The following is a 12,379-nucleotide window of genomic DNA, read 5'->3' as shown; positions in this document are numbered from 1 at the left end:
CGTCGCTACGCAAGGGGCAGAGGTCACTAGCGTTCCCCCTGCTGATTGCTCCACTCCCCTTGCATCGTGCTGCGCTCCACCTGGAATTCCAGAGGTCGCTGCGCAGGTCCACAGCCGCACGCGTTTAACGGTCAGTCCTGGCTTCCGGTCACTGATCTGCGCTATGGTCGCCCTGGACACGCCATCTGGGTCCCTCCCTGGAAACGCCAGAGGGACCAACCCACCCTCAAGCCCGCCCATGGAAGAGGGCGAAAATTGACATTTGTGGACTTGAGGGTGGGTGGTCTTTTAAGGGTGGAGGGATGTGGCCGTTGTATGGCCGGTGTCTTGAAAAGACATTGGGTGGGGGGGTTTAAAACCTCTCTGCAGAAAAAACATGTGCGGAATGCACATTTGTCTTGTTTAATTGTTTTATTGATTAATCATTACCTGCACCTGGCTACTATTAAAAATTGGAGCCAGGTGCAGGGTATTTAAGGAGAGCAGTCAGTCTGCTCTGGGCGGCTGCTGAAGAGGGTAGAAGCCCGACTGTGCTGGTGTGTGGGTACAGCCGTAATTTAAAAAAGAAAAAGGTAGAGGGAATCCTTTGTGTGTGTGTGTGTGTGTGTGTGTGTGTGTGTGTGTGTGTGTGTGTGTGTGTGTGTGTGTGTGTGTGTGTGTGTGTGTGTGTGTGTGTGTGTGCGCTGTTTTGTTTGTTTGTTTTGTACAGGTAAACAGCTTAGCTGTCCTGTTTTCAGTTTAGGTTCCTGTTTTGTTTTAGTTATTGCTCAAAGAAGAGCTAGGTGTTTGTTTTGTTTATTTTTGTGGGCGACTCATTCACAATATATATAAATACTTATGCTTTGAAACAGACCAGTGGTGGGACATTTATTGCCCCATTCAGACCCCTTACTTAGGAAATATCTTGGTATCCCTTATATGTAATTCTCTCATCTTTACATATATGCAGAAGATTTTAACAAGTGCAGTGGTACCCCAAAATGTTAACCAATTTTTATGATGCAGAACCACTAGGTTTTTATCTCTCAGTTTTTCCCACTCTGACCCCTTGCTTACAATCTTGATATCCCTGAATAGATCATTGTCTATGTAAAATAATTTAATTAAAAATCTATCTCGGGGTGCAGTGGTAGCCCAAATATTATCAATTTACTACCAATGCAGAATGATGCTGTGGGACAGTTGTTCTTTGTTTTACCCCAAAACATTCTTGTTATAACATAATGTAGCTCGTTGTTCTTATTACTATTATAGGGGTAATAACCAAGGCTGTACACATTCTCTTACCTCCCATAGCAAGCTTCTTACAGGGTCATTATCATTCTTCTGTAGTTTAGTTTTCCAGGCTTTATTTTCACTTTGCCTCTAGTGAAATCAATTTAATCTGATTCCTGTGCAACAGGTATTAGAACCCTGCCTGAATATTTAAAAACAAATACCTATAGAATCAGAAGGTCTTATCTGACCTGCATTCTAACGAACAGGAAACATTACACACAGCACAACTTTATAATATTGGTCTTTGTGAGTTATTGTGCTAATCCCTGCCAATGGGAAGTTGGTCTGTGAAGAAACTACTGTGTACATTATGTCAGATAGTAAATATGTGAACAGTTCAGCTGCTGGGTGTCCCAGTTTAAGAAACAGCGTCTCACTCAAGGTGTTTTCAGCAGTGTCTGGGCCCTGAAGCACATTCCAATAGGCAGACGGTTCAGGCTGTTTGTGGGGGAGAGGAAAAAGCGATCGCAAGTGAGGAGCCATGTTTACATGTGGGAGGTAAGATGCATGTTGTACATTCATGCAACATATATCTGAACAAGCGCTTGTTCAATTCTGATAAATCTTAGTCTGGGCATATTTTGTATCACAAGCTATTGAGAGTATCACAATCTTGGTATATGAAGGCATCCGTCTTTTATGTCAAACATGTACACAGTTGCGATAGGTCAACATGATCTACTTTTTCATGATCCTGATGGCTTTCATTTTTAATTAACAAGCATGATGGGAGGTGTATGTCATTGACATGCTTTTTCATTTATTACCAATGAAATTCATTTATTACCAATGAAAATAACTGGAAATTAGTTAACCATTAACCCTCTCGCTTACCAAATATCTTTTCAGAATAGAGAATATCTTCCAATATTGGCAACCATTTTTAAGAATTGAGACGTCCCTTATTAAGTTTACCACAGTATATTTGTAGTTTTCCCATGCTTTTCCCATGGTTATAACATACATTTGCCATTGTTACCTTGGTTCACCATGTTTTTTAAATTGGCTTTATTACACTTTGCAATGCTTTCACTATAGAAAACTTTTGTTAGAGATCCCTCAAGTGCAGTGGCATTCCAAACTGTATCAGTTTGCTGTCAATGAAAAGTGGTTGGATATTTGTTCTTCATTTATCCCACAAGATGTGTTTCCCCACCCCGCACCACAAACCAGCTGGGGTGGTTTAATACTTTGCGTGACTGTATGTTTCTGACATAACTTATTTTTCCACACGGGATGAAATTCCCAGGCAGTCTTACATCTGTACCTACTAATATTGCACTTTTTACAAATATAAAAAGATGCTTAATAAATTGTGTTGAAACTCGGTGTTAGCATAATTTGGCATAAAATATATGATAGCTACAACCAGTTTAACACGGGTCATAAATACTAACTAATAATTTCTTAACAGACTTTGTATTGGGGGAGACTTTTTGAAGTTTTTAAAATCTTAAAAGGAGTTATCCCTAGCCAATACTTTACACAGCACAGAGACTAAGACCAGAAGGCACAAATTAGGTGGAGACAGATGGAGGAGATGGTAACCGAGAAGAGTAACAGAACCGTGTGATTTTTCTATAATAAACGCACTAATTCCTGTTTCTTTGTGTGATGTCTGTTATATATATATATATATATATATATATATATATATATATATATATATATATTTGAAAATCATACTACATCTGGCTATACTACATAGTAGCAGTAATATGAAAATCCAGCAAACCTTTAAAATGTGTCATTTAGGAGACTTACAGAGACTAGGGGGTTAACTATACATCAACGACTGCTGCTGCAGAGTCACTTACAATAGGTCCTTGGTTTTAAATCTCATCCGAAGGATGGAGCACAAGGAGGTTAAATGACTTGCTCAGGGTCACACACAGTGAGTCGGTGGATGAGCAGGGATTTGAACCGGGAATTTCCTGGTATCAAGCCCTTTTCTTTAACCGCTGGACCACCAAACCTCTTTATTAATAAATTAAATAAATACCATCTAAAAGTACCGGGCCATGTTTTTCAATGACCATTGCTATTTTTGATTTAAACACTGTTTTACATTTACATTGTAAGACCTTCAGTTTCCATGATCTGCCAATTTGTGTTTTTAAGTAAAGTTAACCAGAAGTGTTTCTTCCACACAGTCCTTATTTACTTCTTTTTTTTTTAAGTGTATGTTTTGTTTTGATCCTCTACAGTAAATGTAGTCCTCCTTCCAGCAGAGGGGGAAATATTAAATAAACCTTTGACGTCTGCAGAAAAACAAATGTATGTATCTCAGACGCAACGTAAACAAATCCTAATAAATAACTTCATGCTGACTTGTCAGTTAGGTGAATGTGTCGGGTAATAATATCCCTACATAGCTCGGGCACAGAAAGTCTGTCTGCTGCTTTTATTAATCTCCGGCAGAACTACAATATTCCTGACGTGATTATAGTCCTGTTCCAGCAAGCAGGAGATCCACGCCCTCTGGCTCAAGGCCTGCTTTTCTCTTCTCTTCCCCAACAAAACTGCCTGCGATTGGCGCTGATTCTCTCTCTCCTCCCCGTAGCAGCCAATCGGACCGGGAGAAGAGCTGTTAGTGTGGTACAATGGGGAACACAACCCTGAGATAGCAGCTGCTATTGAGGAAGAGCGAGCCAGCAGTTTTATCAAGAAGACTTTGCTGAGAGCCAGGAAAGGTAAGGTGTGCTGCCTGTCTAATTGCCTTCTGTAATTTTGTGTGACGTTTGTAACAGGTACGATACACATACAGTCGCTTAGGAGACAAACACAAAATACTACACGCAACCTAGTTGTCCGACGCTGGTAAAGTTGCTTGTCTACTGCTTTAACATAAACATAATTGTGTTTACCGGAGTGGCGGCTCTGCGAGGAGTGTCGGTTGTACATAGTGTGTCTGTGTGACCTTTTCCAGCCTACTCTGTCTGGTGCGCCAGCTATGCACAGGCAGGCAGTCCTGATTTTAAAGGGAGGTGATCTCTTTTGCTGATTCACATAGTCTTACTGCCAGTTATTACATACCTTTTCCCTTTAAAAGCCTTGCTTCCTTGAGGTTTGATTCGTTTTTATTATCTACATAAATAAATAATTGAGAAACAGTTTCTTTCATTATTATTTTTATTACTATTATTTTTATTATTATTTTTTGTAATATACATTTAGAACTTAGTCCAAACTCTGAGTGTTACAGTTTGCACCAAAAATACCTGTCAAATTGCTCGGGAGTAAGGCCTAGATTGTTGCTAGCTTTACTGTGTCAAATAAACTTCTGTATACCTTTTTGGTATTCACGGGAATTACCAAAGTTTATATTTTTTAATACGCAAGTTTACTTGCTGTAGCTTAGCCAGTGTATATTTTGACCAGCTCTATGATTAATATAATTACATATATTAACTCAATTATTATGAATCTTTTGGATTTTTGTTTCCTATTTTATTGTGTAATTTTATAAAACATGATTAAGAATGTATGCCAGTTTCTTAAAAAATAAACATTGCTATACTCTGTTTCCCCCTGTATTTTACAAGCTCCTGACATCAGCTTTGCAGATGGAAATTGCCAGTGTTTGTGTAGGTGTTACTGGTGTTATTGTAAGGCTTACAGTACATACTTTTTTTTATAAAGGCATGTTGTAAAAAAAAAAAAAAAAAACACACAATAAAACCATACAATATTTGGGTTACAAAGGGCAAAGTTTTAGTTGCCTAATGGCTTATCTGGTTCAGTTATTAATGGCTTCAGAACAGAGCCTGTTTGTTTCGATGGATGTTTAACAATACATATTCTTTTCTAAGATTTAAGGCCAGATTCAGAGTTGTAGTGGATAATAATGAAGTACTTTATTAATAAAAATAAATATTTTGCTACATTGTCGCCATGGCTTTGAAAATACTGACAAGGATTCTGTAAAAAGGTGTATTGCAATATGCAAGTCACAATACTTGTGGTCCTGATGGGCTACTTTGTATGATTTATAATAAGATGAAATAGTCATTAGTGATGGACTGTTTTGTTTAAAAGGCGAAAGTTAAGTGAGATGAGCATGTATTCGTAAAAATCACATTTACTCAAACAATTTGGTGGACTAGAAATGGCTATGTATTGCTGTATTTAAAGAGATTGCCCTTTTTTATGTTGCACACCACTATTGCACTACGCTATGGAAAGGAAGTATCATGATTCATTGATGCACATTGCATCGTGACACCCCCAGTAAGAGGATGACCGTGTTTAATCACATGTCGTTTTAGATCATTTACATTGGCATTTGACACATCATTGTGTTCCTTACTGAATTGTGATCCAGTACAAAATGTTTTAGGGATTAACCTGTTGTCTTTATGCAAAAGATAAAATAGAGGGTTTTGGTAAATAAGCAGTGGATATGTTATCTCCAAATTAGTTTGTAAAATATATAGGTAAAACAAAAATGTATTTTTGGGGAAGTAAAACCTGCTGACAATGAAACATTAGATCTACTTTCTTTTAGCTATTGTTTTAGTTGCGAAGCCCCCCCACCATGGGCAGAAGAAATAGGTTCCCCCAGACTTCAGTTTCTTAGATCCGTTTTGAGGTGCTTTATGCTGGCTACATTGTAGTTACATCAGATTTGTTTTATGCAATTACTGTACAAATTGTCAGATTGATTAGAGTACGTATTTTGTGAGCTCCAAGTATGATCTACAGTACGTATTGCAACATTTCACAGGAAATGTAAACTTGTACATCTCTGACAGTGTGTGTCTCTTTTGAGCTACAGGGCATTTGCCAAGACAAAAAAAACTACAGTAAAGGGATGTTCAAAGGGTTCTCAATTGCACAGTACCTGAAAGTTTATAACCGCTGCTTTTATCTAATATGTAATTTATTGCAAGTTTAATATTTGTATAAAATTTAGTTTCGCATTATAGCCAAATCCAAAACATCTGTAGCAGGCTAAGAGTGTAAGTTTGGTGGAGATCGGTGCAGTTATCATGTGTACAGTGTAATGTGACTCAGACACATACAATCCCTGTTTTTCTAATGAGGATCTTCAGTAAGGAAACTATTTGACTGTAGGGTTGTAATGAAGAGTACATTTTGACCTTCGAAGGTTCAGAACACATTACTGAAGGAAGGTTTGAACCTTCAGTAGTACTAATTAGCATAATTTACTGGTGACATCACCACAGTTACTAGTTTATATTTGATTGAAAATCCTATTATCTTACAGGAAATGCATATAAATGGAATTCAACATTCACATTACATTTATATAGAACACTATCATGTTTTTATATTTTAAATAAACGGTAATGGACGATAATGACATTTTCTGTTATCTATTGTCGGCTGTAAATGATCACGATAATCATGATTATTGGCTGAATAATTACATTTCTTGTAATTGCTAAGTTGTTTACAAAATAAAACTTTCAAAAAATGCTTTCCAGTTGTAAATTGCAATTTAAAGAATATCAGCTGTTGAACAGTTTGACATTTCAAACAGATCTCATGTTGCTGTAACCCCTGGTTGGGATCTTCATATACAGCTCTTGCTAATTTATTTTTTAAACCAAAAAGTAGGGTTGCAACCTTTATAAAATAATAATTCATAAATACTTGTACTTTACTTGCAACTTTTTTTGCACAATGCAGGGTACCCCGATTGCATCTTTTATAACATTTATTCAAAAAAATTAATGTTAGGCTCGCTTTGATGAGAAGGACTTGCAGTGAAGGGACATTTACTCCTCATACAGACAGGTGCTCCTACCCAGGTCCTGACTCGGGTTCTGACTACCCAGGTCACAATCCTGTACTAGTGTGAACCTAGTGTCGACCCAAGCTCAGGATGTGGGTTGACGCGCTTTTACCCGGGTCGAGCGAGACAAAGCGCATGATGGGCGCTTGTAAGAGGAGGAAGTAAGAAGAACTTGTGAGCCATTTCAGTTTATTCACAGTTTGTTGATTGAGATTCGGTGAAGGGTAGACAAAGAAAAGTGTAGAAGTAGAAAACAAGCTTTGTTGTGATCTTGAGGCAATGCGCTCCACCATCTTGAAATCCTGAACAGTTGAAAGCGTGGTCATGTGAGCGTTGCTGCTTCTGGGGCATTGTGTACTTGCTTCTGTCAACCTAGGTTGACCCTGCTTCTTCAACAAGCAGTGTGAAAGGGGCTCTCGTTATTACAATTTAGCCATGCCAAGCAAAACGCTCTGCTTTGGGAATAAGAAAATGCTGAGCTTGGATTCAGTACTAAAGGCTGAAACATTAAACATGGAAATTCTCTTTAATGTTTAGGTTCGAGTCTCTTCTGGAAATTACTTTTCAGTGTATTGTAAGACTGATTGCTTAGTACAGTACTGTAAATGTAAACCTTTTTTTTTTTTTTACAATGGTATAGTATATGATTAAAGCCTTGACCTTTGTCCTTCCGGTGCAGAGCGTTTCTTTATTGGTTGTCGCGCTCACACACCAGCCCCGAGTATTCTTTCTGATTTTTAAAAAGATCCTTTTGCCCCTTTGTCCTGAAGTGGTAGAAATCAACCAATGAATCATTGCTCAAACCATACAGAATAGGAGACGTTTCTACAAGTTAAATTTTAATAGCTAAACCCTTTAAATATCACCTCAAAGGGACTGGGAATAAATGGCAGGGCATGAAGTTAAGGTTATAAAGGGCAAGGCAATGTTGCCTTCGTTGGACGTAAAAATTCAGGGGCACCAAGGCAGTTCCAGAAGACAAAAAGGCAAAATATAAATCCAACCCAAGGGCACCAAGGCGATTTCATACTCATTCATAAAACACCAACAAATAAATAGAGTGCCTATTATGTTGATGAAATGTTAATTCAAACAAACACACATCAGTGTTTTCTGAGTGATTCACACACCAATTGTTATGAAAATAAAGGTCACTTTTCCATTGTAAAAAAAAAAAGGTATAAAAAATATCCAATGTAAAAACAACAAACTTTCATAATAAAAAAATACAAAGGGTAGATTTGTCAAAAAATAAATATTCAGTATTTTTTTTACTAAACTTGGTTAGCCTGTTAGCGAGCTAAATATAGCGCTTGTATGTGTCCTGTAATTAAAGTTATTATTTTTTTGGCCCTCTATGCCATGTGTTTCATAATTTAGGTTAAGCAAGTTCAACTGGATTTCGTATAACATGTTGTCTGCTGGTGAAGCGAACGTTTAATCAGTGCATTTTTAAATACTAAAAATTGAGATTTTCACAGTGAATTGGATATTACATGGCACTGGTTCTAATTCATGGAAATCCATGCTCACCATGAAAAAAATACAGCCTTTTACAACAGCACAAATAAGAGATGTCAGTTAAAAAAAAAAAAAAAAAAAAAAAAAAAAAGATATTTTCAGGCAAACTGGCTGAAGATTTATCCATGGCTGGAGTTTAATACCGACAGTGGTCAGATGAGTTGTTCAGTCTGCAGTGTGTCTGAGCAACTATAGTTTGCTAACTGCTGTAACCAGTACAAACAACAAGGCTTTGGGGAACAAAAAAAAAAATAGAAACTTTGTCAGTCAATGGAGTGCTCTGCATCACAGTGAACAGCTGCATGTACATAACGTTAGATGTTTAAGTTTGAGAGACTTTATATAGTTCCGCAGTTCTTGGAATTTACAGTTGCAAAGGATTTACAATTTTGTTATGGTGCATTGCTGGGCACTCGATTTCAGGGGGGGGAAGGTATGCTGTTTTTAAGCATACACATTCTAAACCCTTTCGTGAAAGCACATGTTTTACTAGTTAAAGCAGAATTACGTAAGGTAGTGAGAACGTATTACACAAAAATAAATAAACAGAAATCGATCCACTTCTCAAGATTTTGTTTTGTTCACTATTATGTTATCTCTCCTACTCGTTCCATAATGCAGGGAGCAGCTACTTGAACCATGTACATAGCTACTTGCTGGGTTTTTATTTGTTTTTTTGGGGGGTAAGGATTTGAGCAAAACTAATTATTTACATATTTCTGTGTTCATTTTTAGTGTTGGTGTTTTGGGGAGAATAACACTGAATTACGAAACAGTAACAGTCATTGAAATGCTATATATACACTGAAGACATGAAAGGCATCAGCTATTGCATTTTAAAATATTCAATTTTATGCATAGAATCAGATCTCCTTATACCATATATGATCATAGAATGTGGTATACACTAACTAAGCTGTAAATTAAAGAACATTTAAATATAGGTCTACATTATTTGAACGATATTTGCGTGTATGTGAAATAGCGGACAGCGAAGCATCAAAAAGAAATTAAATTGCAGCTGCTAAAGAAATGACCTGAAAACCCTCTGCTGTATTGATATTTCTTTGTGAAATACCTAAATGATCCAAACACTGTGGAATTCAAACTGTGCAAGTGGCTCTTAACATGTAAAGGCACAACCGATTTCTGCAGTGCTTGATGTAAGTTCACATTAATATTATTGTCAGGGATTAATTGTTGTGCATGCATTTCTTACTTGAACGTTAGGTAAATCCTAGAACACTTTGCTGCCTCTTTAGACAGCTCTTCTTCCTCTTTTCTTTTTAAACATTTTTGAGTTAACATGGTGCTCACAGACTGAAAAATCACACAGTGCCAGTGAACACGTGTGATTGAAAATTCCTGGAGGCGCGGTCATATTGAGCTCAGTCTAACAGCATCCCTCCCTCCTGTTTGTACTTCGTTAACCAATGATACAGTACTTCTTTCTCAGGGCTTAGTGCTGGGAGGTGCACAGTGAAAAGAATGGCAACAGTAATACATTATGATGAGTCATTTTCTCGCAGGATGAGATTAGACAGAATTAATTTGAATTGTGACAGAACGGGCCAGGTGGTGCTGAGCAAGTTTGTGAATGGGCTGTAGATCAGATGTGCTGGTGCTGACAGGCGGGCTTACAGGCAACTTTTGCCGTAAGCTTTTTTTTAAATTTGAGAGGCATTGCGTCAAGTGGCTCGGGCACTGAGACAATTGCTGCCGGTGCCGTTGGTTATTTCGCGCCCTGAAATGGTGACAATAAGTGGTGTTGATTATATAAGCAGTTTGCCTGGTAACCTGGAAAAATTTGCCTAAAATACAGAAGAGTTGCTACAACAGATATATATATATTATAAATATGCCTGTTTTACTGTGAAAGTCACTGTACAATATGTAGTAATTATAATGTACATGCTGAAGTTGTCACAACCATATAATTTGATTTCTCCCATACTTCTTTACTAGAGAACCCTTTTCCAATTCGATCTTCCCTTGGTGCTCACTTAGCCATCCTGATTTAATGAAACTGGTACAGGTGATTGACTCGGCTCAGTATTTCAAGTCAGGAATACTCTTGCACAGGAGAGCATGGTGGACTCAGACCAGCACCCATACATGGAAAAGAAAGCACCTGGATTGTTGTACTAGGGCTCCAACAAGGATGTTTATTTCTAGAGCCTATAGGCTCCTATATTTATTTTTTTTTAAACATGGTCACCTAAAAAATAAGTTACCTGTTCATTAGATTACATAACTTGCATAGATACTTGCTGCACAAAGTAAGGAGTGTCCATCTGGATTGCTTTTAGTGTGGTCCAGTGGTTAAAGAAAAGGGCTTGCAACCAGGAGGTCCCCGGTTCAAATCCTACCTCAGCCACTGACTCATTGTGTGACCCTGAGCAAGTCACTTAAACTCCTTGTGCTCCGTCTTTCGGGTGAGACGTAATTGTAAGTGACTTTGCAGCTGATGCATAGTTCACACACCCTAGTCTGTAAGTCACCTTGGATAAAGGCGTCTGCTAAATAAACAAATAAAAATAATAATACAGCATTTTAAAACAATTTTTTTTTTTTTTAATAGTTAATGTGTAACTGTGCGTCACTACAGTTGAAAGTAGTAATTTAAAAGAAAAAAAGCCCCTTGTGTGTCCCCTTCGTTGCTAGCACTGTGGTAGACAAACTCAGGCAATCCTTATGCATCATCCACATCACGCAGGACCAATAAAAACATCTGAACAAAATTGTTGATGTTGCTGCACAAAAACAGTAAATAAAACTAAGCAGAGTGATTTCTAAGTGCTAACGGAACTTGCTGTAGCCTCTGCACGGTACATTCTGTTTTAATAAGTAACAGTAAGTAAATCTGCATGTTACTGTAGGTGTACTGGAGAGAGATGGGTTTTTAGTACAATTGCAACGCAATTCAGTCTGCTACTGGATTGCGAAGGATTGATCATTTTGAACGAAGTACTGTTCTGTTTCATATCTGGGCTGCCAAATACAAACTTTACAATACAAACAATACAATGTTTATATGATATGCAATACGCTCTAAAAATTGCAGCCACAAAAAGGTCCTTCAAATCGACACACACACCTAATCCCTGCACCACTGGGTTCAGCTCAGCCTGACCGATGGCGCATGTTCATTTTCAATAATTTCATTTGTAAACATTTTGGAAAAGATGGTATACAGGGATAAAATGTTAAAACTTATAAATACATCAGTAGAGATATAATAGCAGCTTCATTTTAAATGTAGTTTCTTTTTAGAATTTTAGTGCAGACTCAATGATAAGTTTGTGTAGCATGCAGATGCAGGTGTGTTAACAGATAAAACTACCCATAGAAATAATGTCACAAGCCAATCAGAGTGGACCCTCAAACCATGCAGGTGTGTGTGTGTGTGTGTCTGTCTATATAAATAAATAAATTTAAAGCACTGTAGTATTACAGCATTAGAAAAGAGAGAATTATTTTTGAATTTTTTATTATATGAAATGAATAAGTAACTGGGCATGTGCTGCAGTTCAACCACCTGAATGGGCTACTCGTCCACATTTCATCACAGATGTTATACGGATGCAAAAAGGAATGCACTCCATACTATATTATGAATAACAAAACTGTAGGTAATTAAATATCTATATAATAAACTTTCCAGCACAAAGATAGTTGACTGTACTGTAGGTGCCTAAATTAATATTTACAGTCCCCTAATAAGACCAAAATAGTCACTATATGGAGCACTGTGTACTTTCAGAAAAGTAGTAAGATGTACTTTCATTGTTTTAACTTTAAACAATAAGTAGGACGAAG

General features: G+C 37.4%; 1 protein-coding gene across 2 annotated transcripts in view; it reads left to right on the top strand.

Moving 5' to 3' along the window:
- The window catches only part of LOC117432405 (PR domain zinc finger protein 2-like), a 40,100-nt gene that overhangs the window by 7,853 nt on the left and 19,868 nt on the right, over positions 1 to 12,379 (top strand). The window contains exon 2 of one of the 2 annotated variants that reach the window (XM_059001953.1): positions 3,842 to 3,971. The exons of the other annotated variant lie outside the window; for it this stretch is intronic. The gene's annotated coding sequence lies outside the window, so the exon portion shown is untranslated. The remainder of the gene's footprint in view (positions 1 to 3,841; positions 3,972 to 12,379) is intronic. 2 annotated transcript variants of the gene reach the window in all.

Source organism: Acipenser ruthenus, chromosome 27, assembly GCF_902713425.1.
Source record: "Acipenser ruthenus chromosome 27, fAciRut3.2 maternal haplotype, whole genome shotgun sequence".
Taxonomy (NCBI): domain Eukaryota; kingdom Metazoa; phylum Chordata; class Actinopteri; order Acipenseriformes; family Acipenseridae; genus Acipenser; species Acipenser ruthenus.
The sequence above is the reverse complement of the archived record's forward strand: the minus strand, read 5'-3'. Positions and strand labels throughout refer to the sequence as shown.